At 40.0% G+C, this 27,241-nt stretch overlaps 1 protein-coding gene across 3 annotated transcripts in view; it reads left to right on the top strand.

The window, feature by feature from the left end:
• ttc28 (tetratricopeptide repeat domain 28) overlaps positions 1 to 27,241 on the top strand; it is a 229,141-nt gene that overhangs the window by 75,975 nt on the left and 125,925 nt on the right. The window lies entirely within an intron of this gene.

Raw genomic sequence — 27,241 nt, 5'->3', positions numbered from 1 at the left:
ACCAAGTATAAACACTGGCAGGACTTTTTCTTTGTGGCCCAGTTTTTCTTTTCTCTTTTACTGCTTAACAGTAGCATGATGATGATGGTCTGACTTTTTTTTTTAAAGTGTGGGACAGGAAAAACAGACCACTATTAACTTATTACAGAAACAGAGCAGTGTTGTACGCAGCTGTTTCCCGAAATAATCTCTTTACATTGCATGTTCAACATCAAGCGTTATTAACGCACATAATCTGATCCTAAGAGATGAGATAAAAGTCAGCTATTAGAAACCAAGCTTCTCCATGCCACATTATCAACAGAGAAAGTATAACTGTGAGCATGTCTTAATAATTTCTCCAGCTGTGCTCTTCCAGAGTCATCCATGAGACCCCCCTTTGAGGGCTAAATGCCTTTCCTCGCTGCAGGAGCTGGGGTGTTTTTTAAAGCCTCGCTGCAGTGTGCTCAACTTGAAAATATCTTGAAAGTAACACAGTGTTTTATCCACAGAGCATTTCTGATCAACTTTACTGAATAGAGCTTATCAGAATGCACATATTGGTGGCTGTCGTCTAGGCAGGGACAGGACGGTGAAAATGTATCACAGATTTTTTTATTTCTGTTTTTGTTTATTTGTTGCATTTAAATGTTTCGCATCAAACACATTTAATGCCAAACAAATTTACCTGGTGTAAGTGTAAGTATAAAGCAGATTCATATGAGGATTTCAAATAAGAATTTAATTTATTAAGGTGAGAAACACAACCCAAACCAACTTAGCCCCTATGGTTAGAGATTAATCAAGTTAAAGGGTTTTCAGGCAAGAGTGAACTATTGTAGGTCACTGTTGTAGGTCATGTTTCAGCTTCTCAGTCAGATTTAATTCTGGACTTTGACTGGACCACTACAAAAGCCTTTTTTCTTTTTTTTTTTTGAGTCGTTGAGAGGTCAGATCTACTAATTTGCTTCAGATCATTCTCTTGCTGCTTAACTCAAAGGTTCTTCAGCTTAATTCAACAAACTGCTGGCTGGATATTTTCTTTAGGTAGAGGGAGCCAATTATTGCAATTTATCCAGATCTTGAAGCCTTGTTGCTCCAGATCATCACTCTACCGTCACTGGATTTAAATGAGTGATGTTCATTTTTGTGAAACTCTTTGTTGGTTTGCATCCAAATGCAACAGGATGAATTCCTTCCAAAAAGTTAAACTTTTGTCTTGTCAGTCCACAAATTGTTTTCTCCAAAGTATTTGGGGTTATTAAGGTTTCTTTGGCAAATGTGAGATGGACCTTTGTGTTATTTGTGGTTAGCAATGTTTTATTTTTTTCTATGATGAAACTCCGATAGATTTCCTTTTTTCTCCAATCATTTTCTTATTGTTGCATCATTAACATTGACCTTATCTGAGGAAAATGAGACCTGCAGTGCCCTTCTGTGTAATATTCACATATTAACCCAATGCTGCTATATGTATAAGCACAAGTGCAAAAACATGGCCAGGCAACATTCAATATTTGAAATAGTTTGCCTTGCAAATCGTGTTTGCATGCATTTTTGTGTACGTCTGACCTTGTCACTTAGTCAGATGTGACTAAGATGTCAGATATAGCGTCCAGGGCTATATCTTGTTCATAGCCATGGACACTGATTAGAAAATTTTTTCTCAAGACTGAATTAAAAAGAAAAATACCCATTGTGTTCAAAATCCAAATAAGCTATTCTTTTAAAGCCCTGGGCTCCAGCAAAATGCACAAAATAACAATTCACAAAAGATCTTTGATTTTTTTTTTCTATTGTTACTTCTTCTTTATTAGCTTTTTAATATGTCTCCACACTGCACTTGTAGACTGGTCTGAATCGATAGGAGGTGTTGGAGAATCATATTGATTCAGCCTGAGTGTCCAGTCCACCTCCTCATAATGGATTACACAAATGAGTCAAAATTCCAATTGTCGAACGTCAAACAGATGAGAGCAATTCTCCTAATGCTGCTGGCAGAAGCCTTGTCTGTTCTGGAAGTAGAACAAGGATTAAAGTGTATGATTTACCGACTTTTCAATAAATTCTAAGCAGCTGAGATTACCAAGAAAGGCAGTTTCTGGGGGTAAAACTAGAAGAGAGGCTGTGTGCTATTGCCATAGACAGAGGTTAGGGAGAGATTATGCTCAGTGTTTCTGTTTTTGAGCTATGTACAGCTCACTTAAACTGTTCTGTTTAAGAGGTGTGCATTGCTTTGCAAAAGCATTCAAGTCTCCTTCACATTTTGTCACATTACAGCTACAAATGTCCATAAATTTCACTGGAACTTATGATGAATCAGCAAAATGTAATGTGTAATTGTTCAGGGGAACAAAAAGGACATATAGCTTTTAACATTTTTTGCTAATCAAAATCTGCAAGTGTGCCCTGCATTTTTATCTACTCCTCTATTCTACTCCTAACTCAATGTCTTGTTGAACCACTTCCAGATCTTTGATTATTTTTCCATTAGCTGTTCACATCTACCTTTAACCATCTTTCCTTGCAAATGTAATGCAAACTTAGTCAAATTGGATTTAGGTCTGTGCATTGACTAGGGCATTCTAAGACTTAAATATGCTTTCATCCAAACCAGTGATGTCCAAAGTCAGTCCTCAAGAACCGGTGTTCTGGATGTTTTAGACGTTTCCATGGCTCCACACACATTGAATGAGTTGTTTGCAGTCTTTTGTAGGACTTAATAACATGCTTAGAAGCTAATTCAACCAATGAAATCAGGCACATCTAAAACATGGAGGACACCAGACCATGAGAATTGTAACTCTGGCTGTAATAACCCCCCTTCCGATGCATGATGCTACCACCACCATTTTCCGCTTTAGGAATGGCACGTTCAGGATTGATGTGTTAGTTTTCCACAACATAAGACTGCAATTTTGAGCCTCTGAGTTGATTCTCAGATTATCTCTCTCCTTGTATGTCTCATCAAATACCAACTCATGTCACACATTTTAATGTTTTTTTAGGTTAAGGTTTTAAACTTTTTAAACATTCTTTTTTGTCCACTTCAATGATCAGTACTGAACTGTTGGATAATATCTTAATGAAATACTTTGAAGCTTGTTGTTGTAACAACATAAAATGGAAATTATTGGAAGAGGTTTGCATACTTTTTCAAAGCATTGTATTTGTTATTAGGACACTTAAGTATGTATTTACTTAAGTGTAAATACATACACTTAAGTTGCAATAGAAAATACCTCGTCTATATACCCAAAGCTGTCCTGACTAAAGTTTAATTTCTGGCTTCGTGTGTTTTCATTTTGTCACTGGAAATCATTGCAAGCTGCTTTTTCTCTGCTGTTTGAAATCTTAAGATTGAGGTTTACCGTGTTTTCAAATCCTTACCTCAATGCTATGATGAGGCAAATTGCTAAAAAGCCATTTATGTATGGAGCGATCTCATATTACAAATTCAGACTCTGTCTTCACTTTGGGGTTCCATGCAAGCCACTCAAAAGAAAGTTTGCTTTTTTTTGTGGTCATGCCAGATGTTTTTGTGGGCTGCACACAGTTGACATAGCATCTTCTCACCTGAGAGAAACAGGATGGACAACTCGAGTTTTTCTAGCCAGACTTTCTGGGAATGTTTTACCATCAGTGGTTGCATACTTATATCTCTGAGAGCGTTCATTGGCATATTACCTTAGGGATATTTTTTTTTTTAATGCTGCTTCTCTTTGATTTTTTTTTTCTTTATTTTTTACTATGAATGGGGGTTATCACTACCTCCGGTGCTCCATCAGCCCCTGTGACGTCTTATTGCTAGCAGCAGCACAACAGGTTTTGGCATGCATTTACAACAGGAAGAGAGAGCTGACTGTGAAGTGCGTTGCTGGAGGAAACACATCTGAGGAAAGGAGAATGCTGGCAAAGCTGTCCCCTGAGGGAGGGAGGACAAACCAATGGGAAGCTAGAGAGTTCTGTCCAAAGAGTGAGATGTGTCGGGTAACAAATTAATGGGGGCTAGATTGTAGGATTGCAGGAAATGGGGAGTTAGTTAGTTGGATATTGCAGAGAAGAAATGGAATTTCTGTAAAGCTGGAGAGACGGATAGAATTTGAGATGGTTGGACTTCTAGTAAGGGAAAATGGAGAAGTGTTTGAGGCTCAGGGAATAAGATGGTGCAGGTGATAGAGATTTGGATTTCAGGAGTGAGAGACCCTAGAGGAATGCAGCCGGGATAATTAATGATGGGGAGTGATAGCACCTGCTGTTCCTGATGCTGCACAGTATTTACGGCCCAGCGTGCCAAGTGGAACGGGATGTGGATGCATAGCCGGCCCCCTGGGCCACTTTCTCTGGGCATGCAAAGGTAGGGTGGTGGGAGGGTGGAGGATTGGGTCAGGTAAAGAGGGCAGTGAGGTAGGGTGGGGTTTGTCGCATGGGGAACATTAACTCAGCAATTCAGCAAAAAAATTATGTGCTGTACTGTTAATCCCACACCATTGGCTCCCTTTGGGAAAGCTGGACAAGGATGTAGGACAAAAAGAAGAGCTTCCTGTAAAGCCAGGCTTCCCTCTCTCTCTGTAATGTAGTAGCCTGCAGAATTCACATTCAGTCATATGCCCACCAAAAAACTTGGGAGCCTGCTGCCAAAATACAGCAGGAGAGACTGTAGTGACGAGGCCATTCTGTGCTCATTTATCCTTATTTTTGGTGCTGGCACTGTACATGTTGAAATGGATTTTTGGAAAGAAGATAAATACAAAAATTGATTTATGCGCATAGTTGTTTCTTTGTAATGTTTTCCACCAGGCCTATATGCTCAGATTTTTTATTTGCTACTTATTTCCTTTTCCTCTGAGTGCTTTTCTTTCAGCAAATGAACCCGAGCTGGAGTTTATTGAGGTCACTGTTCCAGAGGTATGGTCAGCTTCTCCTGAGGCTTGGGAGGGGCCGGCCCTTAGGTGTTTCTGGATTGAGTATAGCAAACTTGACTTGACGGACCACATGAATTGGAACACATTTCCTTGTTCCACGAGGTGGAAAAGTCGTCTTTAAGATTTAAGCACTGTTCTTTTTTCTGGTTAAGCTTCTGTATTATGTACTCAGTCTTCCATACAGCCAGGAGAAGCAGTGTTTCAGACTGAAGATGGATATAGTATGTTTGGAATGAGGATTGCCAGCGGCAATAAAGCCACATCTCTTCAGCACATGGTCTGAAAAACATGCATACTTTTCCTTGTTTCACAACATTTATCAGCGTACAGCTGCCAAAACCGCAGTTCCTACATTCCTGTGTAACTCCACACTGGACTGTTTCCAGTGGCCCAGACGTTGTATCAGTTCTGGCCCAGCAGCTGTTTCCCCAGCCAAGGCCAGAGCGTTTTGTGACAGACGCTCATTTCTAGTGTGCTCTGAAGACGGACTCTGATCCAGCCTGGGTGGAGTCGTGAAGAGCACCACTAATACCCCCCCGCCTTATTCTGACGCTTCCAAATCCCACTAATGCTATCTATTCTTTTGTCAGAGATGGGATTCAAAAGCCCTTCTTTGAAGGATCAATTTTCCAGAAGTGTGTCCATAGATAGCTGTTGCCAGGACTGACTGTTCCTTTCCATGGATTGATTCTCAGATGGGACACCCAAGTGGTCAGCGTCTTGTCCTGGAGGAAATTATTTATGATTATTGAACAAACATTAACGCATGGCTACATTAAGTGTGGCATCTTCTTACATTAAGATGATGTTGCTCTTTTTTGCTGTCTTGCGATAAATATATAGAAAAACACATTAACAAGTTTTAAATATGGAGCAATGAAAACCAAGTCATGTCATGTCTTAGAAGTACAGTGTCACTTTCCACTCCTTTCTGCATAGGCTGTGTGTGTTGGGATCAAGAGTTTGGAATACAAACTCTTGATGCGACAGGATCAGGTTAGTGTACTTTTCATATAAAAGGATTGCCTGACCATCTAATTGGGATGACCAATCGTTGTACGTTTATTGCTATAGTGAATTTTCATTAAATCATTGTAAGAATAAATTTTTTTTTGTGATAACAGAAACTCGACATCAGAGGTCCTCAAATCCAGACCTCAAGGGCCGATGTCCTGCAGTGTTTAGATGTGTCCCTGTTCCAACACACCTGAATCAAATGAGCTATTCCTGAGTATGCAGTCAGGTTCGCCAGAGTCGTGGTAACGACCTCATTATGTGACTTGGGTGTGTTGAAGCAGACCCGAGTCTGCAGAACATCAGCGCTTGAGGTTTTGATGTCAAGACTTCTGCTCTACATGATATTTGTTAATCCCCAGCACTGAAAGTATTATTGGGGGTTATGTTTGCTGTTTACTCAGTTGCTGGTTTCATCAAATCTACAATAAGTATTATTCAAGAATATGATTGAAATCGGTATAGTATCAATTTAGTATCGATATAGTATCCTCCAGTATCCAGTATTTGTGTTTGCATGGCTCTGCCTACAGAGATGCTCAGTAGCAAATGCTGAGGTCCCTGGAACATGGAACAGATTGTTTTAGTCATTCTCAATTTCGCTGTGGCCCAGCTGGCTCTGTTTCGCTTCAGTTTTTTTTTTTTTTTTTTTTTTTGCCACACTGGACATGATGTGAGTCGAAAACTGCTTGCTGTAAAATCCAGCAGAAAGGAATTAGAAGCATCCCAGAGTACAACTATGGACTTGTGAGATGGGGTGAATTTATGTCAGGCATATTCTGTGATGTTTATGGTATCCATATGTTTATAGCTGCCGAGCTGTGCCCACCAGGAGTGTTTTCTTATCCACAGCGGGCTTGTATCCTGGGGGAGATTCATGATTTCATCATATTTAACAAGTCAGACAGACAAGTGGTGACTGACAGGCACACTTAGATGGATTCAATAATGAGAACTGCACCACAAACCGCTGTGGTCCACCCCCCACATCTCTCATTCACAGATTGCATGCCTCATAGATTTTATATATTTAACCAATATTTGTTCTGTAGAATAACAGAGATCAGCATTACTGTGGCCCCTCAGTTCAAACCAACCATGTTCCCTGCTGCAGAGTACGTTTTGGCTCATTGTCCTTAAAAATGCATCCCCTAATATGTTTAAAATTGTCCCTTTTTTTTCTTGAATTGCTGTTTTATCCCATGAAGTCATTTCTATTGTAGTGTCAGGTTGAACATAATTGATGGAAGCAGTCAGTGATAGTGAAACACTTCCTCTTCTGTCCATCACCCGGCCCTCTTCCCTCCTCCACCGCTCTTATCTTGATCTATATTCCTGTGAGTGGGGTCAGAGGTCACATTAGAGCATGTAGAGAGTTCTCCAGTTGGCTCTGGAAAATTTTAATGCTCCATCCTCTCTTTGCAGTTAGAGGTTGAAGAATGTTACAAGAGCCATCCAGACAAGTACAACACAAAGCCTTTAATTGAAGTTTTCTACTAGCCACTGTGACGGATGATGCTTACATTAAAATGTATGAGCATCAGCATAAAATACAGTGGAAAATTGACATTTTCTTCCATCTTAAATACAAGAATCATTAATATTTTAATAAGATTATTTAAATAAGTATATCCCATCATTGACAAAGTTCACCTAAACGTGTATTAGTAATCAGAAGTGGCCCTTGTGTTATCTCTGAGGGTCCATTCACACCAGCCCTGAGTAGTTCTCTTTAATCGAACTTTAGTTTGTCTAGGAAGTCTAGTTCGTTTGATGTGCAATCAAAATCTGATGCAGAATAAAGAAGTGAACTCGGCTCCGCCTTAAAACCAAGGTCTTGATTCAGTTGAAGTGAAGATGTGAAGGTGAACAGTTTGATGAAAGAGTTTGGTTCGTTTGACACAATGCAGTTTGAAAGTGAACTGCACCAGCTGAAAATGTACCAAATACGGAAATGTAGGTCCCCAATGTAACAAAATGTAAAAACAAAATCAATATATGATATTGTTTCAGCTTCTAAGACAAGTATAAAGAAATGGCGGCACATAATCACTCCTTAGAACAATTTGGCAGAATGTTGCCGTTGTCTGCAGCAATGTTGTGAAATTATCCTCGCCTTTTTTGTAGTGAGCAATAGACTTTAGCTTTATCTTCTTTGTCTTTCTCTGAACTATGTTATCTTATTGAGTTGCTGAAAAGGCTCCAACTATTATAGTAGTGTTTGCCAAGCACCAAACAGCCATGTTTCCTCTATAATAATAGAATGTAGTTGTCCTATCAAGAATGGGATCAAGTTCTGGTTCAGTTCAGATCCGAGAGTACTGAACCAGCAAACTGAAACTTGGACATGTTGTATTTTATGCAGACAAAATGTTTCTGGTTTGTAGCTGCTGAGCTGCACAGGTTTTCCAGCAGTGCCCCGGAGACATCATTGTAACACAGCTATGCTGGCTGGCATGTGGACATGTGAGATTCTCCACGCCTGGTTCTCTCCATGAACATGACTGTGAGTGTCTATCAGGCTCTGACCAGCTGTCTCAGCCTGAACATACATGCCTTCATCCAATCCTTTAAGCAGTGCAGCTGAACTTCCACAACAACTTCCTACCTTGAAGTATTGGGTTTCATTTTCTTTCAGACAACTGGGACGGCGTAATATTTATAGCATTGCAAAGCACACAAGCTCAATGGTGATCATGAAATTCATATGACCTCCTCAAGTGCTCTGCAGCATAACCGGTGCTGGTTCGAGCTAAGCTGTTGACACTTAACGGCGTCAGATCTACTTCCTCAGCTTCTGCCACCCAGTTCCCTCATTACTCCATGCATGGATTGTGTTGCTGCTCCGAGCTAACAGAGCTGGGCCCCAGGCGGAGCAGGTGCTGGCTGCTGTGATGGCACATGGGCACACTCTTGGGAGAAGGGTTGGCTGCGTGCAACTCTCGGGGAAACGGCAGCCCGATGTTGTTTGATGGAAAAAGAAAAGCTGTTGTGCTGGTTGTACTCTGTGGTTGAGCAAGCAGGTATTCAAAATTAAAGCATGCCTCTGTGTGTCGGTGTGTTCGCAGTCCTGAAGGAACAATTTAAAGCTGCTAAAGTCTTGTTGACTTCCAGCCTCTTCACAATGCTGGAGTTTTTTTTCTTCTGCCATTTAATCTTTTGAAGTGGGTCTTTAGGCACTGGAGTTGAATTCCAATTGCTGTTTTTGTTTCATATTTAAATAATAATAAATAAAAAAAAAAAAATAAAATAAAAAAAAAAAAAAAATATATATATATATATATATATATATATATATATATATATATATATATATATATATATATAAAGGCAACAAAAGTCTAGCTTCCATACAAACACTGCTAAGGTTTTCAAAATAGCCATATTTAATTCTACATAGGAATGAAGCCATGATTGGGATCTTACCAGATATCTGAAAAAAATGAAATGAACTGAATCAAGTTATTTTCTAGTCACACTGACTTTTCAAAGCGATATAAACATGTTCCTACAGTCATATAGGTTAATAGAGATGTGCAGTATGACTGCAGACATAACTCCCAGCCGCATGATTACCAGTCTATTCCAGACATTAATGTAATAGTTAAAGAACTCTGAATATCACCAACTCAAAAAAAAATGTTTCTCATAAAGTACAATAAGATGTTTTAATCCATAGCCTTTTATAAATTAAGCTCATTTGGATAATATGGACATTTTTTTCCGGGAAGGTGAAAATAAGAATATGGAAAAATATTTATATTTTTAGACTTTATTCCAACTTCCATTGTCTAAATGTTGTGTCCTTAGATCCTTCATTATATCCCTACTTCTGTTGTCCTTTCCTTCCTATCTTTTTCTCTCCTTTTGTCCTTCCTTTCTTTTGCCCTCCTTCCTTTTGTCTCCGTCTTTTGTTCTTCAAATTCTTTTTCTTCTGTCATCATTCTGTGCTCCCTCATGTCATCCCTTCCTAACTTGTACAAGTACTTCTTTCTGTCCTTTGTGTTTCCAACTTATTACATCGTTCTATTCCTGTCCAACTTTCCTTTTTCCTATTATTCTTTCCTGGTTTGCTCCCTTGTCTCTGTCTTCTCTGCCATCTCTTCTTCTTTCACTTCTTTCTTGTGAGCTCACTGCCTTCCCACTTTACCTACGTCATGTCCTTTCTTCTTACTTTCTGTTTCTTTAATGCCTTATATCTTATCCTCCTTCTTCTATGGCCTAGGTTCTTTCCTTCCTTTCTTCTTAGTGCCTTTTTTCCTAAGTGCCTCTATTCCTCTTCTGTCCTGTTATTCTTGTTTACCATTTTTTCTGTCTTGTTTTTGTCCTTAATTCCTTCCTTGTCTCCTACCTATTTCCCATCTGTTCTTTCTTTTCTAAATGCATTGACAAAAAAACCTCGTAGGACAAAAAACCTTATATTTTAGGCACTTTTTGTCCTTAAAAACCTTACAGGTGTTTTGGGAATCCATATTTAAAGCCTGCTCAGTTCAGAAAAGTGATTTTGTTGTGAACATGAGCATTCTCTCCCAGAAATTTTACATGGAAAATGTCAAGACGTTTTAAACATATTAAACAATTTTAAGTAAATATAATGATTACTTCATTGAAATCCTCAAAACATAAACAACTACACATCTTTGTTCTGAGTCCAAACGTTACAGTCCTGAATCTATCCTATTGATAAATGTGTTTCTTAGTAATAAATCTTCACACGTCTACCACTGTGGTCTGACCCAATCCATATTCATCCCTTTATAAAGCAAAAATAGCAAATAGCAGATGCATCGATGACGACCCTTTTTTCCCACTGTTTTGTTGAGGAAAATAAAACTGAGTTTGCATTTGTCATGTATTTTTTATCAGACTTCCAGACAAATCTATACAGTGTTTGATGATGCTCTTGTTATTCCACAAGAAAAAAAAAGTTGAACAATAGCAGAAATTGTCTACACCATTTTGGGGGCACTGCTTCTGTGCTCTGCACACACAACAAAAATTTTCCATTGAAAATGTAGTTTGTTAATCTTCTGAGCCATGTGTGGCAAACAGACAGATGGACTGGCGGCTTGACAGATAATAGAGCCGTGAATGTGGCAGACTATTCTCCTTCTGCGACACCTCTTTGACTGCTATCACAGCCACTTGTCCCAGTTCCCATAAAAAGAGCTCCAGTCGGTTCCCTGTCCCCGTTTCCTGCAGTGACGGAAATTGTCGCACCAGTGCTGGACCCGTTCCTCCCAGACTTTCTCAAAACAACCTCGCACAGGATATTTTTCCACACCTCCTCCTGCCATTCACATGCCAAGTTGTTGCAATCAGACAGCATCTCTAAGGAGTGCCCTGTTTAGGAAATTAGGGTCAAGCGGTCCTGTTGGAGGGTCTGTTTCTTTTCTCGGCTTGTGTGGTTGTGAATCCTGGGGGATTTGCGATCGGATTTTAATCGGAGCTTCTTGAGATGACAGGCTGTCTTGAAAGCTGATTAGAATATGGCTTGAGATAATTAACCAAAGATTTTTTTTTGTTCCATCTATCTTTGTGTAATCTAATTACAGATGGTGGTTTTCCAGTTCCTATTAAATGAAATGTAACTGTTCCCATGAGGCGTTCATGCACACCTTCCTCCTCCTCCTGGTCCCATCATCGTCACAAAGCTGTGCCAGAGTTAACAGATGGAACATTAGGGGCAGTCGAGGAGTTTTATCTGTGTTTTGTGGCTTATTTCATCTGCTGCCCTAAAATTTCTCAAGTGTTTGTTAAATGTGCTGAAAATAGTGTTTCATATGATTTCCTTCTGTAGGTGTTTTGGTGCTTGCATGCAACAATCAGAGTTTGATTATGGCCGGTTTCCATAACCGGATTTAGAAAAACTTGCGTCTTTACTAATTTTGGCTAATTCCAACTTCCTTTATTTTTATCCTGCCTTCTTACTGTGAACGTTCATTAATTATTTATAATAGGAGCAGAGACAGTGTCATGTATGTGAGAGATGAGTAGCTGTGAAACAGGTTTTACATATAAAGAAAGACGAAACGATCGCAGAGTTCACATTTTATACACCTTATTGTCTTGAGTTGACTTACAATGGTATACAAATAAAATTCCCGGGGGCACAAACAGTGTTAACTACCAACTGAGTGTTGGGTTGCTCAGTTGGGAGAGTGGACACACCATGTGCAGAGGCTGTATTTGCTGAAGCAGTTTTCCTGAGTTTGACTCCTGGTCTCAGGACAATCGTTGCATGTCTTCCCCTTCTCTGTACACCCTCTTTCCTGTCAAATCACAGTTCACGAAAGGTCACTGGTGCCAAAAAATTGTAAAAAATAAAATTGTGTGTATCCCTGTTGTGGTGACGTTCTAGCCAGATGTCCGAGTCACTTCTACTGGCTCTGGTCGATGTGGAGAAGCAGTGGCTCTACTCTGAGTCCCTCCTGTATGACCGAGCTTCTCACCTTATTTCTTAAAGTCGCATTGTTACAAAATGAACAGGTACCTTTCACCAAGCTTCGCATGGTTCTGTGCTACTCTGACGTCATTTTAATCATTTCTCTGATGCTGAAAAAAGCTTCCACCAGTAACGACTTCCGCACTGAAGATTAGTGTTAGTGCAATGTAATGTCAGTTGCATATTATATACTGTACGGTGTCCTTACCAATCGGAAAAAGATTGTATTTTTAATTTGTATCTGGTTGTACACAGATTAGACCAATTGAGCTAAAAATCATATGACTACACACAGCAGTCTTACTCAGTGTGCATGTGTAAATAACCTTTACTCTATGCTTTAATTATCCTGGACAGACAAGTCAACTGTTGCTACATCTTGTAACTGAGCCATGTTATTACCCTAAGAAACCACAAACTCCAGACCATTTTAGTTAGAGAAAGGACTTGAATCGTAATTATGAACAGATGGTAACCCTCTGTTACTTTTTACTGTCGCCCGGCTTTCCACTGGCCTTAGTCTTCTGGCTTCTTTCCAAATCCCTTCTATCTTTGTTCCAAACTTCCCGGAATGAAGCAAACTTCTTCATGCTGACGTGCCCTTTTGTTTCTGCTTGTTGAATATCTGAGCAGCTCTTGTCGTGCAGGCTGATTGGAAAGATCAAGAGCTGCTCCTCGATGCAGTCTCTTTGTATAAGAGAAGTGAAAGGCCAAAAATGCAATTCAAGCACTTCTTTCCATCTTCAGAGATGACACTCATATTGGCGCCAACATCACGCTTCCCCCGTCATCTTTTTTCCCCCCCTTCTTTTCTCTCTGCTGAAATTCAAACCCTCATCTGCCTTTGCACATCCTCTGTTCTCCATCTCTACGTCTCTGTCTCTTAGGAAGAAACAGCCCTTAGCTGTAAATTGGCCCATTTCTCACTTTTCATTTGCGAAAGTTGCGGCAGGTAAAAAGTGAGTGGTGGAGCGGGGAGAAGGTGCTAGCCAAGCACGCTGGTTGAAGTGGGAATTCATTAGCGTTCCTGGTTTGCTGAAACAAAGCAGAAAGGTTTCTCATTCCGTACCGCATTTCACTGTCAGCCCGTCGGTTCGTGTACACCAGCATCTTCTACACAGGGCCATGAAATTAAGCAGAAACAAGAATTTAACACTGAACACTCGGCAGCACAGCAGGCTCAACAGTTTCCCAAGTGAAGAAAAAATATCAGGACATTTCCATTATCCTGCACTGGTGTAAGCCCGTAAAAGCATAAAATTAGATATCTGTGGAGCATAAAATTAATTCTGAGACCTCCTCAAAAGGTCAAATGATATTTTCAAACTAAAGCCATGATTAGCTCCTTGTTTGACATACAGTGTTAATACTCGGTAATAAGTTAGCCTGTGTGGAATTGGTATGGCCACTCACTCTAATCCAGCTTTGAAGTCTTTTAATTCTGTTGTGACCTACTAAGGATTACTGATGAATTTTCCATATTGTTCTGACGCATACACGTAACATTTTAAACATGAGTGGATATGCCACTTTGGCAGTCTGGGTGTTTTCTCCCCAGTTCCCACTTTCTACTGTCACAGATTAGAAAATTTAGCCCTTATCAGCCATTTACAGTTATGTCCTTGTCTTTCCTGCTGTCTGAGCACTAGACAGCAGTCACTGTAATGCCAAGATTTTACAGCGACTTTAAATTGTCTTCTATGTCTGATATTACCAATTAGGGAGGGGGGGTAAGCACTGCTTGCATTATTTGAACAACTGTCTGGGTGTATTTACAAGAAAAATTTAGATTCTTACCTTAGCTCTGTTTTCCAAAAGGCTGCTGTCGTTTCCAAATCTAGTACATGATGGGAGATGGGCCATGGCAGAGAGTGCAAGCTCAAAAGGATAAAACAGAGCAAATACATGGTAACATTGTCAGTCTTCCTGTTAGCTGCTTTAAGTCTTGCGCTCTCTCTCACACTCTTAATGAACCACAGACATGTCTTTACATGATGGAGAAAATAGTTTCCTGTAAAATGACCTCAATGATACTGAACAACTTTGAATCTTCTTGATTCAAGGTTGTTGAATGAAGAAGATTGGTGGTGTCGATTCACATGGCAGGAGAAACACATCATATTCAAACTGATTTCACTCACTAACATTCAGATGTCAGGCTGGAAATGTCAAACAAAAAAACTCTCAAGTCCAAAAGTGCGTAGTAAACAAATGTGCCATCTGGAACGAAGCAATGGCAATAATTTGTGGACTATCACCATTGCTTCTGAGTTTAATAGAAAAAAAACATAGAAAAATATTTATAACTTCTGTAGAAAATACTTTGTGGTGCACCTTGGCTATTTTTTGTCTTTTGTGTTGACAATTCCCCTCCATGTTTCCATCACTTCACTTTCTGATTTGCTACACGTTCTTGTTTGGGGACGCCACACACTCCACAATAACAGACAGAGACAATCCAACAAGTTGAATATCCCTGATAAGTATGGCTAACTTGACTACCAATAAGTAGATCGTTACCCTATCTATGAAATTTCCACAAGAATTTGATCATTTCCAAATCCAGCGTGATGCACGAAAAGACAGAGTTTGAAAGCCCAAAAGGGTAAAAAGAGAGCAACTCTGCGTTCTCTTTGCTTTCCTGTTATCTGCTTGAAAAATGACTTTCTGTCACTCTCAGGCATCCTGAATGAATTGTCTTGATAGGGTGTATAAAGTAGTTTTTTCCCCCACAAATATAGTCATGACTTGCATCTCTGTGCTTCCTTTGACTTTGTTTTAAATACCTCACTGATACTGAAAGCTTGATTATTTTTAACATAGAAAGAGCATCTAGACTGAAGGCTGTTGCTGGCAATTGAGTTGTTATGGTGCCTTGACCAGAGCAACATTGGATTCTTTTGCTTTCCAAGATGATATGTTTAAATATTATGATGATGATTTGATATTCTGGTTTGGCAGTATAAGTGATTTCCCTCCAGTCACTTCTTTCCATGCTCAAAGATCAAAACCAGGAAAGTGCATCAGCCAATTACAGTTATATCTCTGTCCTGCCGCAGACTCCCCGCTGTCTGTCTGCAGCCCTCCCCTCAGCCAAAAGAAACACACCCTCCCTTCTTCTGGCAGCCCAATTTGTCAAGATCACTCATTCAGATTGGTGTCGTTTTGAGTGGGGGCCGCTGTCTGCCTTTACAGAGGGATGATTATGGTAAAAGCAGATGAAAAGGCAAAATGCAGATGATCCTTAATCTCTTTCTGAGGAGTTGTACCTCCTTTAGATTTTCTTCAAGGTCCCTTCTGTTTCCTACTGACCTCCCATTGATTTCGTTCTGGCTTGATCCCTTTCCTCGTCTTTTATTTCTGACCGCATGGGTAGCCGTCTCCTTCAGATGACGCAGAATTGACCCCATGTTAATATTCATGCTAATATAAGCTTTCATAATTTTGTGTACATGAATATCGCATGACTGGTTTTCATCTACAAGCTCCCATCAATTTGGTCTCTTTCCTCTGCTTAATTGAAAACCATTATTACTAACTGCAGTCAGGATTCGTTCTTCAGAAAACTTTTTTTCTTTTTACTCGGATTGTGCCTTTCTGATCTGTCTAACTCACTGTGCCCCTGCAGCCAAGTCCAAAGCCCGCTTTTCAAATGGACACCAATCAAAAGGATTCTGAAATAGGCAGAGCGCAGGGTTGGGAAATGAGGTTAAGTGTGCTGACTGACCGACCTTCAACACTGCAACGCCCTCCATATCAGAACCTGACAGCCCGTGAGAGCATGGAAGGAGAAAGCTCGGTGGGATGACTTGTAATTGGACTGGGAGACTAGAGGCTAGATGAAGCATTTAAGGCTCTGACTTGCCTATTTGCAGGGCCTGAAGTGTGTGAAATGACAGGTTCACCTCTGTGGTTTCTAACAACTGCTTACTTTTGACCACAATAAAGAACACGCATGTCTAAAATGACTCGGTGTTAACGTGCATATTTCACAAAGCAGACTTGTTCTGCTGCGTTTGCACCTGTCATCCATGTGCATATGATGCTTTTGGTTAGAAAAGAGAAGAAAAGAAAAGAGATGTTTGAAAACTTTTCCAAAACTGAAGATTCTTTTAAAGAGTCTTTGTGCGTCCTTGACAGAGTTTTAGAAAAACTGTGGCACCACATTATTATTTTATGACATGAAGATTTGCAGAAACCACAAGAAGGATTTATTTTATTATTGTTATTTTTTTTACATACATTCCTTCTTCTGCCAAGATTTTTCCCTGAAGCTGGAGCCATTTAATGTTAGCCATGTGCTGTAGCAAGCAATCAGTCAGAGTAAAGGGAAGAAAATGAAGAAAACAAAACAAGCTCTTGTTATTTTAGGTGAATCTCTTGCTGTTCACATATTGATTGTCTTGGCTGTGGGTCAGTTTGGCTTTTTACCAATTTACATACCCATGCACATTGCTATTTTGTCCCAAACTACTTCCATTATGCACTCTTACACAATGTTGTACATCTGCAGTAAAATCATTGTGAATTCGTTGATCTTTGTGGGTGGTTGTTTTAGAATGAATTATTGAGATGAAAAGTCATAAAATGCTCAAATATTATTTAATTGGGTACTTATTATTACTGACATTTATCATTGTTTGTTACAGGGGTGCACCAATTGCAGTTTACCAATATTTAGAAAACGTGATTTGCCGATTCACAAGTTTGGCCAACAATTTTTAATTATTTTTTTTCTGAAATGTTGCTAAACATGGCAAGAATGTCACTGAGTTTGCAACAGTGAAGTGGGAAGAAGACCCAACGTTTTGTTTCTTTTTCTTGTCACTGCGGGGTTTAAAATGGGAAAAATAGGTTTGCAGAAACCAGGGATCAGAAATTGTCCACAAATCTCTTATCTGTGCATCTCTTGAAAAAGGTGAATTAAAAATATCTTGAGTAGTAGTGCACTTTGTTACAGTTCATCTTGTTTTAATTTTGGTGGTAGAGGACTGTAAGACAGAGATGGGAGGCAGAAAATATCAACGCTCAGTTAATCATTTCACGCTCCGCATTTTTTATTTTCCCTTTTTTTTCTGCTGCTGATGAAAAATTCAGTGCAGTGTCTTTGGGGCGCTATTTTAAACAGCCCTCTTCCTTTCTATCTGATCTTTTGCTGCTACTTGGGGATGTGGGGGATTGAGCGGAGTGTGTCGAGACTCTTTGGAAACAAGGTCCTCCGTGTTGCCCCTGGTCACAGTCTCCCTTTCAAGCAGCTAATTTTATGCACCCCTCATCATGACTTTGGAGCAGAGAATGAGAGAGACAGGGAGATAGTATCTCCAGGATGGTGCCAAAATAAGAAGAGGAAATTGAGTGGAAACTTTTGCTATGCATGAAAATCATCAGGGGAAAGTGTTTTCTCCCGCTCTATCTTCTTTCCACAGTTTATTATTTTCCCCAATTCTCACTGTTGTCACTTTGCCTCTCTGCTTCACATTTTAAGTGCTGGGGTTTCTGCATGTAGATGCCTTCATCAGATGAGGTAGATAGACGATACATGATATGTGCATAAAATGCAGTCGCCTATGTGACCGCAATTACTTTTCTGTTTGGATTACCAAAACTATTACTATTTGCCCAATGTCAGACAAAAAGATTATTAGTTTAATTTTTTTCCTCTTTTAAGGTCAGAAGTTCTCATAAATTTCTGTAGTGTTTGGTATGCCTCTAAAACTGTATTACCCGACTTGCTTAGATGTTTTGGGTATCCTTCCAGAATCTTCCCACAATAGTTTGCTGTAATTTTGGCCAATTTCTTTTCACAGAAGTGGTGTAACTAAGTTAGGTTTGTAGCCTGCCTTGTTCACATTCCCCTCTAAACCGCTGTCTAAAGCACATTTACAGAGGAGGTAAATGTCAGGTTTCAGCTATCTGTGCAAATGTAAATGTGCTTTACATGTGTATATTGATTTCCTGAGTGCGAATGCACATATCTTTCACGCTTCCTGAAATATCAGAGGTTTATTTTAATTACTGTTTCTCTGTTACAGACCCGTCATCTTCTTTTAAAACTCCTCATGCTCATATGCCACAGTTTCTTTGTCAAAAGTGATTTTTTTTTATTTCCTACATTGACCTTGAGTATGTTCTCATAAAATATTTACACTTGCACAGTATTTTTCAGGCTGAAAATTCTGGGAAAATTCTTTTACATGAGAAAAAAAAAAGTACATTCACCTTGCTCCCTCGTTCTTTTACCTCATCTTCCTGTTTCTCTTCCTTCTGTTTTCTCCCACATAACACTGCAGTGCTGGCAGATTCGTAGTAAGGCCTCAGGAATAGAAATGAGATGCATGGTGGCACTGTGTCAAAGAGCAGCAGATTGAACATTAGCCTGAATCGTCGAGCAAATGTTTTCAGATTTTTTTTTTTTTCTAATTCAAATTAGCCTGGGATATTGGCTTGGGAGCCAAGAGGGTGTAGTGAGAGCTCTGCAGTGGACACCTGCTCTATTAACCCCACATGATGTGTTTGGGTGTGATTGCATGAATTATCTCAAGACTGAGAGCATTCTCTCTGTGTGCTACTTGTGCTTTCCTCTGTGTTTGCATTTGTGACCCAAGAGAGCATGGAAATAGAGAATAGAAAGTTAGATTTAGCTGCCTTTAGCAACTTATTAGTTGCTAAACGAAAGATGTCTGCTTCGTGTTTGTTTTCCCATAAGCCGCACTCCACCCCCCAACCCCCATTTTTTTTCTTTTCAGTCTCGCACTTAGTCACACAGAGACTCAAAACCTGTGTGGAGGGAGGGGTCTTCCACTCTGAAATCAGACAGGGTTATTTATGGTGTATGTGCCTGGAGTTGGTGTTTGACTTATTGCAGGGGTCACAGGATGTGGGTGGATTTAGATGCTACTTTATCACTCTCGCATCGCCATTCTTAAGCAAGTCACGTCCAACCCTGTCACGCTGCTGGGTCACCTCCAGTATCTGCATCTGTATCTATGTGTGTTTACTTGTGCATGTATACCTTACACTGTATACTGTGTATACTCATGATACCACTGGATAGTATTGACTGGGACCACACACACACACACACACACACACGCGCGCGCCCCACGGACACACATGCAACCTTTATTTTGATGTTGAGGGCACGCAAAGTTAGTGTCCCAATAATTCAGTCTCAGCAAGTTTCTGACAGTTGATTAATTGCAGAACAAATTAGGGTTCATTGCTCACATTTAAAGCACATTTTAGTTTTCAGCTGATCTAGGTTGATGGTACACAATAAAGAAAATGGCATCAAAACATACAGAAATATAAATAATTCATAATTCCCTTGATTTTGGCCAAATAAACCTACAGAGACAGAGACTGAGACAGATGCATTAGAGGTTTCCCATTATTTGTGCCATTAACCTTTTTTCTACATATGCAATTGTAACATATACTCAAGACACACATATTAGAAATTTTTTTTTTTTTTTTGTATGTGACAAACTTTGTTTTTATTGCCTCCTATTCCCTGTTTGCAATCCATGTTTGTTTTTCCTGGTGACATCACCATGAATATCTGTTTTCCTACTCAACATCCCAACAGAAACAAATAAAATGAAACAAAAGTCTATGTCCAGCTCCATGTTGACAAAGATGTCAAGAGTCAATATAGACATCTCCCAAAGATGTTTCAGACATCTTGTTGAATCTATGCTACAAAGAGATAAGGCTTTTTTAAAAGCCAAAAGGTTATAAAAATAAAGTGGCTTGTTTCCAGTGGACGTATATAAAACTAATATGCTTTTCTTTTGCCTGGATGATATTGATGTACCAAAGTAGATGTTGGAGGAAGCTATTTTCTGGAGGACAACCATAGTTGTTGTATCTACTCACACAAAGGAATGAAATTACTAAGAAATGGGAAGCATCTTCCTCATCAGCGCCTCTCCACCGGCCTACATCGTTGTGGTATCTCCAAAAGGACCGTTAGTACTTTTAAATCAGATATACACCTTAGCATCTAAATATCAGTTTCACATCAGATGCAGTGCTTTGTGAGATGGATTGTTAGCTGCTACCACAACTTTTGCATCCATCTGTATTTGGAGAGGTTTCTGTGAAGGTGGCCAAAAACAGAAGTCTCTAATTTTCAGGTGTACATCCCTCATATGTACTTGGAGCTTTAAATAAACCATCCCACCGACTGTCTTCTCTGAGAGATGGACATTTGGGACACTGTAGTTTAATTCAGGTCAGTGCTAAGATTTAGCTTTTGCCCAGCCCGCCTCTCCAAGCACGAAACATACTTGGTGCCTTCTCTAATTCTGGTTCAAATATTTAAATCAGAATTAAAAATGCATTTTCGGGAGCAAGAGAGAGATGCCAATGCACAAATGTTGTCCAGTAGAAGAATTTTAGAAAAGAAAAGAAATTTTTTAAGAAAATTTATTCTTTAGCAAGGAAAACACCATAGTGGGGTTTTGTACCAGCAACTGTATCCTAACTACTTCATCGCACATCTGCTGTTGTGCCAACTGTGTTCAATTTTTCCAGTGTACAGCATGTTGGCTCCAGCCTCTCTCTATGTCCTTGGCTGTGCTGACAGTGGCTGCCCTGTTCTGCTTTTAACCTCAATCTAAAGCCATGACTGATGGGACTCGGCAGCCTCCTGCCTGCATCACCTCTCACAGATGATATATGTTTGTAGAGAGATTTACCTTTTCTATCCCGTGTGTTTGTGGGAGGTTTTTTTTTTTTTTTGTCTGTCAGAGTGTGGGCGTGTTGGATCCTTGATTTTGACCTACGTTTGAGTATAGAGTGTTGTGACCTGTATTTCTTGCAGTGGGATTTGTCTTTGTGTAAATTAACCAGGGAAGAACAAGTGTCCTCGGCTTTCTACTGCATGCGTCTCCTCACTAAGTCTCGGCTGACTAGCTATCATGCCAGCCGGGTATTAAATGTTTAATGCTTGTGGATGTAGGAGATTGCCTTCTACTTGTCCTGATTAAATATTTAGAAGTGTCTGAATAGAGTATTCACATTGGTAGGTGGTAAGGGACCCCAAATGTGGTGTCGGAACATAACTGACTGCCTGCTGTCTATTTGGTGATGACTGTGGAACGACTGGGACCTCCTCCGAGGAACACTGGTGGCAAACGCAGAATTCGAGGTGAGAGGGGAGGTTATATTTATCTCTCTCCTCCCTCATGTATAGTGAGCCGCATTTGTTCTCTGTGCAGCTCTATGCCGGTTCATATTGAGAACATTTCTTTGTCCTCTTTGAATACTGGGGTCAGTTGACAAGGATAAAGTTTAGATGCCTTATTTAGAAGTCAGTAGACATCTATGTACTATGCATATGTTCGTTTACCATAATGGGAAAACACAAATGTTCCCCATTTAAGAATTATGAAACAGATTAAAAAGGAGAATCAAAAAATGTTTCTATAGGAAAGTCCTCCAAAGAAAATAGACTGAGTTTATGTCAGTTTCCATCTGGAAAAGTCTGCAAGGCAGAAGTACAAAGACAGTCTTTTGGATTAATGTTATAGAATCAAAGAGCTTTTCAAAAAGTCTGATTCGTTTACCTGACATTATGTCCACTCTTAAAGTGAACTGAAGTGAGTTTTCCCCATGTGCTGATAATGTCTTTCAGTAAATGTTGAGCTCACTATATAAATAAGTCAGGACCGAATCTTTGAAAGCCCAGTTATGGTTCCTTGGCTTTTTAGAAGATCAAGTACATCCAGTCCCTCTGCAAATAAATTATTTGTTACTCAGTTTGCTTTTTAAAGAATTTTCTGTAACAAATACAGAAAATACTTGTGTTCTTTTCTCAAGCTGATCTTTCATATGTTTAAGTTATTTTGATGTATACAGATTAAACCAAGATTTTCTTTGTAAGCTTTTATTTTCAATTTGACACACCAATACAATGCTTTGAAAAGGTTTTCATGTCATAATGACTCAACAAGATCTTCAGCTTTTGTCACGTTGCTTACTTTGCACTCTATGCAACCAGCTTCTGTTGTAGAACAAAATCTGTGGGAGCCTCTCAGATTTTCCGGTGAGTTGTTTGTCACATCCTCCAACCACGTCCTTGAGCGGTGAAGGACAACAGAATCCAATCTTGACATGGGACCCATGGGATCATCCAAGGAGACACCTGGTTGCACCATAAACCACTTCGTAATGCTGGCTCACAGCGATTGCATTGTTCTTAGAGGCTCACATCAAAACATGGACTCTGAAAATTACTCTTAAGAGAAGACAGGAAGCATTCTTTTGAGGTTACAATGCACTGATCTTGCTGGCACTTTCCCCAGTTTACACTCCCATTCACATATCCACAAGGCAAGGAGAATCCAATGGCATGTCACCCAAAACAGCTTAAGTCTGCAGCTGGGGAGATAAAAAAGAGGGGAGGCAAATCCCGTCCAACTGGAGTGCATTCTTCCTGGTCAAGAGAGAAAGACAAAACTACAAGAACAGTATGTCTGACTTAGCCTGTCTTCTTGCCTGACTTGTTGGAAGAGCCACAAAGAGACAGAGGATTGATCAGAGGGGGCGGGGGACCTTCACTTTAGCAGCCTGAAGGCAGGAGAGGAACCTTCTGCTCCAAAGTCAGATCTACTTCTCTCAGAGGATGAAAGCAGACTCTGATAAAATGATGGCTGCGTGAGTTCAATAAGGCCACATGGTGAAAGCTGGGCTCACAGTTTGGCATACACTTGAGCAATCACTGCTACACTAGTGGTTTCTTGGTCCTGTATTTACTGGCCCCACACTAAGTTGTTGCTCAGCAAATAGCTGTAGTTTATGGACAGACATGCCTTTGGCCCCACTGCGTGTTTGCTAAAAAGCAGATGTGACTTTAATTGGCTGCATAAAAACAGAACTTTGGAGATTTTAGGAGTAACTTGTTGTGGTGTGACAAAATAAGCACATTTTACAACTGTCTGCACCCACTGTCTATTCTTTACAGTATTCCAGAGGTTTGTGGTGAGGTTGTAATGCTATTTTCATTGGATGGTTCTGGTCTTGCTCTGGTACTTGTGAGTTTGTTGTGTTAGTCCTCTCAGGAATGTTTCTGCTTTTCATTAGCCGGACTGCATCAGAGAGTCTGACCCATGATTTAAGGAGTCACGGGCATCTGCAGCTCTGTTGCAGCTCTCTAATTATATTGTTCTGTATCACAGATCATTAGCCATCCTGTGATACTTAGTCATCCACTGAAGAATTTCAGCTTAGGTCAGCAGCACATGTGTCTGTTTAGCAGGAGTCGATTCAAGAGTGAGAATACCGTTACCAAGGCATACAATGATTTCAAAACTGATCAGCTTTCTCATCATTTTGTTTCTAAGATTTGAATTCATTTTAAAGAAGAAGCTGGCAAATGTTTTCTTGTTCTTTTGAATCAGTCATGCAGTTCCCTTCCCCCACCTGTTGCTGCTGGTCAATGCTACACTTTTAGCTCATGGTCATTCTAGATAGGTGATTCTTCTCCAGGTAGGAATTTTGGATTTGAAGGAATTGGAAAGTTTACTTTGTAAAAGTGCAGAGAACAATGTTGTTTGACTGTTGTGTTAATAGTCGCAACCTGATGCTATGAGTATTTTAGCTGGATTCATTTACAAATGCATCTGGCGCATAAAATAACCAAGTATCTGTGATTGCATCCTGGATTTCACCAAATGTGTATCGAAAAGCTGTTAGCGGTGGTGATCTTCTCAACAGGAGGAGGGGCCACGATTCCAATTCTGCTTTAGGCTCTGTACAACCTTGGGCCATCCCTGCTCTCTTTCTCTCCATATGTGTTGGCGTATCTAAATCTAATTACCAATTCATAAGTATCACAGATCATTCTCTAACCGTAACATTCAAAATGTTATTGTAGCAGCAGTAGGACACATGGGGTTTTTAACTCAAGGTCATTGTACCTTTAGAATCCCATAGTAGCTCAGCTGCTTCTGAAGATGGGAGATTTTTCCCGTGGCAAAGTAGTTTAAACCTAAAAATGTGGGTTTTAATTTGTCACATAAAAAAAAACAAAACACCAATAAGATAATTTTATACTTTTATACACATCTGATTTCTCCACACATAGAGCCCCTTTAGGCAAACAGGGGCATTGTTCCCAGTGTTGATGGAACCATGCTGGGTGGATCGGTGGTTGAGGTATGAAGAAGCTCTAACAGACCCTGTTATGGCTGAATGATTTAGCTATAATCCGACTGAGGAAGACGGGAGGGGCGGCTTGATGGGTGGCATCAAGACCTAACAACCACACACCCAGTGTGCACACACCTGCTGCTCCACTGTATCAGAGTGTTATAGCTGATTAGCAGCAGTAATTAAAATTTCTAAATATATCAGATTCACTATCTCGAAGGATTTGTAGAAATGCAGATTATGAAATGTTTTTTTTTGTTGTTGTTCTGGCTCTATTATCCAACGTGGGCCGAAGCTGGAAATCCAGAGATGAGCTGCACCGGCTCTTTAAGTCCACCAGCTTTATGTCTTAACACTCGCAAACGTTTTCAGCTTGTCTCCTTCACAGTCGGGCTTATTATGTGTTGTTGAAGAGGTAGAACAAGGTGTATGCCTGTATTGAGAAGACCACATTCATGTTCAGTGATAAATGTTTAATATAAATCAACAAAAGAGCTATTCAGAGCTTGAAATTCATCCAAAAACCACACGCACAAAAAACAGCATGTTCAGGACTCCCAGATGGTGTAACAAGGAGAAAGCAGCTTCTCCCGATTAAATGCAAGGAACCACCGGTGGAAAACATGAGTGGCAGAAGCAATCCGCTAAAGCAATCTGCAGCAGCCCGTCCAACCTTGAAGGAAGCGTACAATAGCTCGAACCGTTCCCTTAGCATTAGCAGTCTTGTGTGGGATGCTGTATAATCTACCTGCCAGATTAAGATGACATGGTCATTGTCTAGAAGGGGGAATTGAATTATGGTGTGTGAAAGGGGTATAAATGTGATTATGCAGGGAGAACTCTTCCAGCATGTGTGAGATGTGCAAAGTCAGAGCCTTGGTGCGCTGACTGCTCCCAACTCCTTTCGTGCACACCTTCCCGCTCGTGCGCACACACAGTCGGAGATACTTTGCATACCCGCGAACACAAAAATATGCAAATCATGACTGCTACACATGCAAATGTCCACGCGAACACACTTGACCTACATTCATACACCAGTCTGCATCGGGGCTTGTTGCAATCCTCCATGCTGCCTTCATTTATGAAGAGATCATGATTTTCCTCTTGTTTTATAAGCAGTTCATCTTCTCTCCAAGACTCTGTTTACTGCCCTGAAATGTGTTCACAACCTTGGAGTCTGGCCTCACTTGTGTTCCTCTGACATGATATTATAGCCTAATCTTTAGCACGATTGGCTTAACCACTCTGCAGCGCTTTCAGAAGATGTATCTGCACTGTTTAACTACTGCTAATCTCCTTCTGACCGCCCAGTTCTCTTAATGCTCACTCCTAAACTGCATCATGTTTGCTTCATCTTGTTCCTCGGGCACTGTGCATGCGTGGGTGTTTCTACACATCCCCATGTTCTGGAGTGTTGTATTTATGGGTTACAGGTGGCTAATGTGGCTAATGACTGTACATGAGTTTATGTGCGGGAGTGGGTTCTCATCCCCCGTGACGTTTTTACTCAGGACATGGCTGCGCATGTGTGGAACCTGCATGACAAGACGAGGAGCAGCAGCCGCAGCATGCCATTTATCTTCATTGATCATCAGGTGATAGGATGCAAAAAGGTTTCATGACAATGTTGATGGGATCGATTAATCATATTTTTCAGGATGTGGTCTCAACATTCAGAGCTTGTCTCATATACCCATATGCACACTGGCTCTCTAAAATGTACACGCTCCTAGGGGATGTTTGTGGTGTAAAAAAAGTGATAAATCATTTCAAATTTTTTTCTACATGATGTGACGTATAACGACAAACAAATCGGTTAGACTGGAAAGACGACGCAATAACGTCTTTACATTATATCCTCACCCTTAAACTATGGTAATAATGTGTTCATTTTGATTCAGTTTTACTGCTGTCTTTAGCAGGAGTCGACCAGTCCAAGAGCATCTTGCCTTTGCAAAATTTGCCAGTTCTATTTTTCAAAGATCTTTGAAATCTTTCACATTGTGTGAAGACATCGTTTGTCCACTGCTCCATTCAGGCAATCCCACAGATTTTCTCTGTCAGATGTACGTCTGGACTGTGACCAGGCCATTCAATAACATTAATTTCCTTTTCATTAAGTCATTCTTATGTGGATTTAGACACATGCCTGGACCCAAAGTGGAGGTAAAAATTTAAATCCTTCTTCATTTTGATTTTTTTTTAGGAAATGCCTTAAGGTTTTCGGTCAAAATTGACTAGTTTTGAGGTTGTCCATCATTTCATCAATCCTGTTTGATAAAAATCCATATTCTGTCGGAGGAAAAGTAACCCTAGGGCAAGATGCTGCCTCTACCATGAGGTACATAGATGTGGTGTACTTTTAATTATGTTCAATGTCATAACCTTACTGCAGCCTTACTACTTTTACTGTGATACCTTTGTACGATGAGATCCCTCTGATCCATTGTGACCTCTTTGCAAAGACTTAAGTCAAATGAGGCAAATGTGGAGAAATCAGGATAATCCAACAATGACGTTTTTCTGTCAGGGTCATCTGATTCAATATAATTTATGATTGGTGTGAATGTAAGGAGACTTGATAGGCTCGAAAGGTATTAGCTTCATGGTTTGTGCACTAATGCAACCATGTTATTGCACTAACCAAACACCTGTAGATTTATGTGTAATAATAAATGTGGAAAACCGCTTAGAAGGATTTACTCTGATTTCCTTTTAA

This window comes from Xiphophorus maculatus, chromosome 12, assembly GCF_002775205.1.
Source record: "Xiphophorus maculatus strain JP 163 A chromosome 12, X_maculatus-5.0-male, whole genome shotgun sequence".
NCBI classification, from domain to species: domain Eukaryota; kingdom Metazoa; phylum Chordata; class Actinopteri; order Cyprinodontiformes; family Poeciliidae; genus Xiphophorus; species Xiphophorus maculatus.
This window is presented reverse-complemented; position numbering and strand designations above follow the sequence as displayed.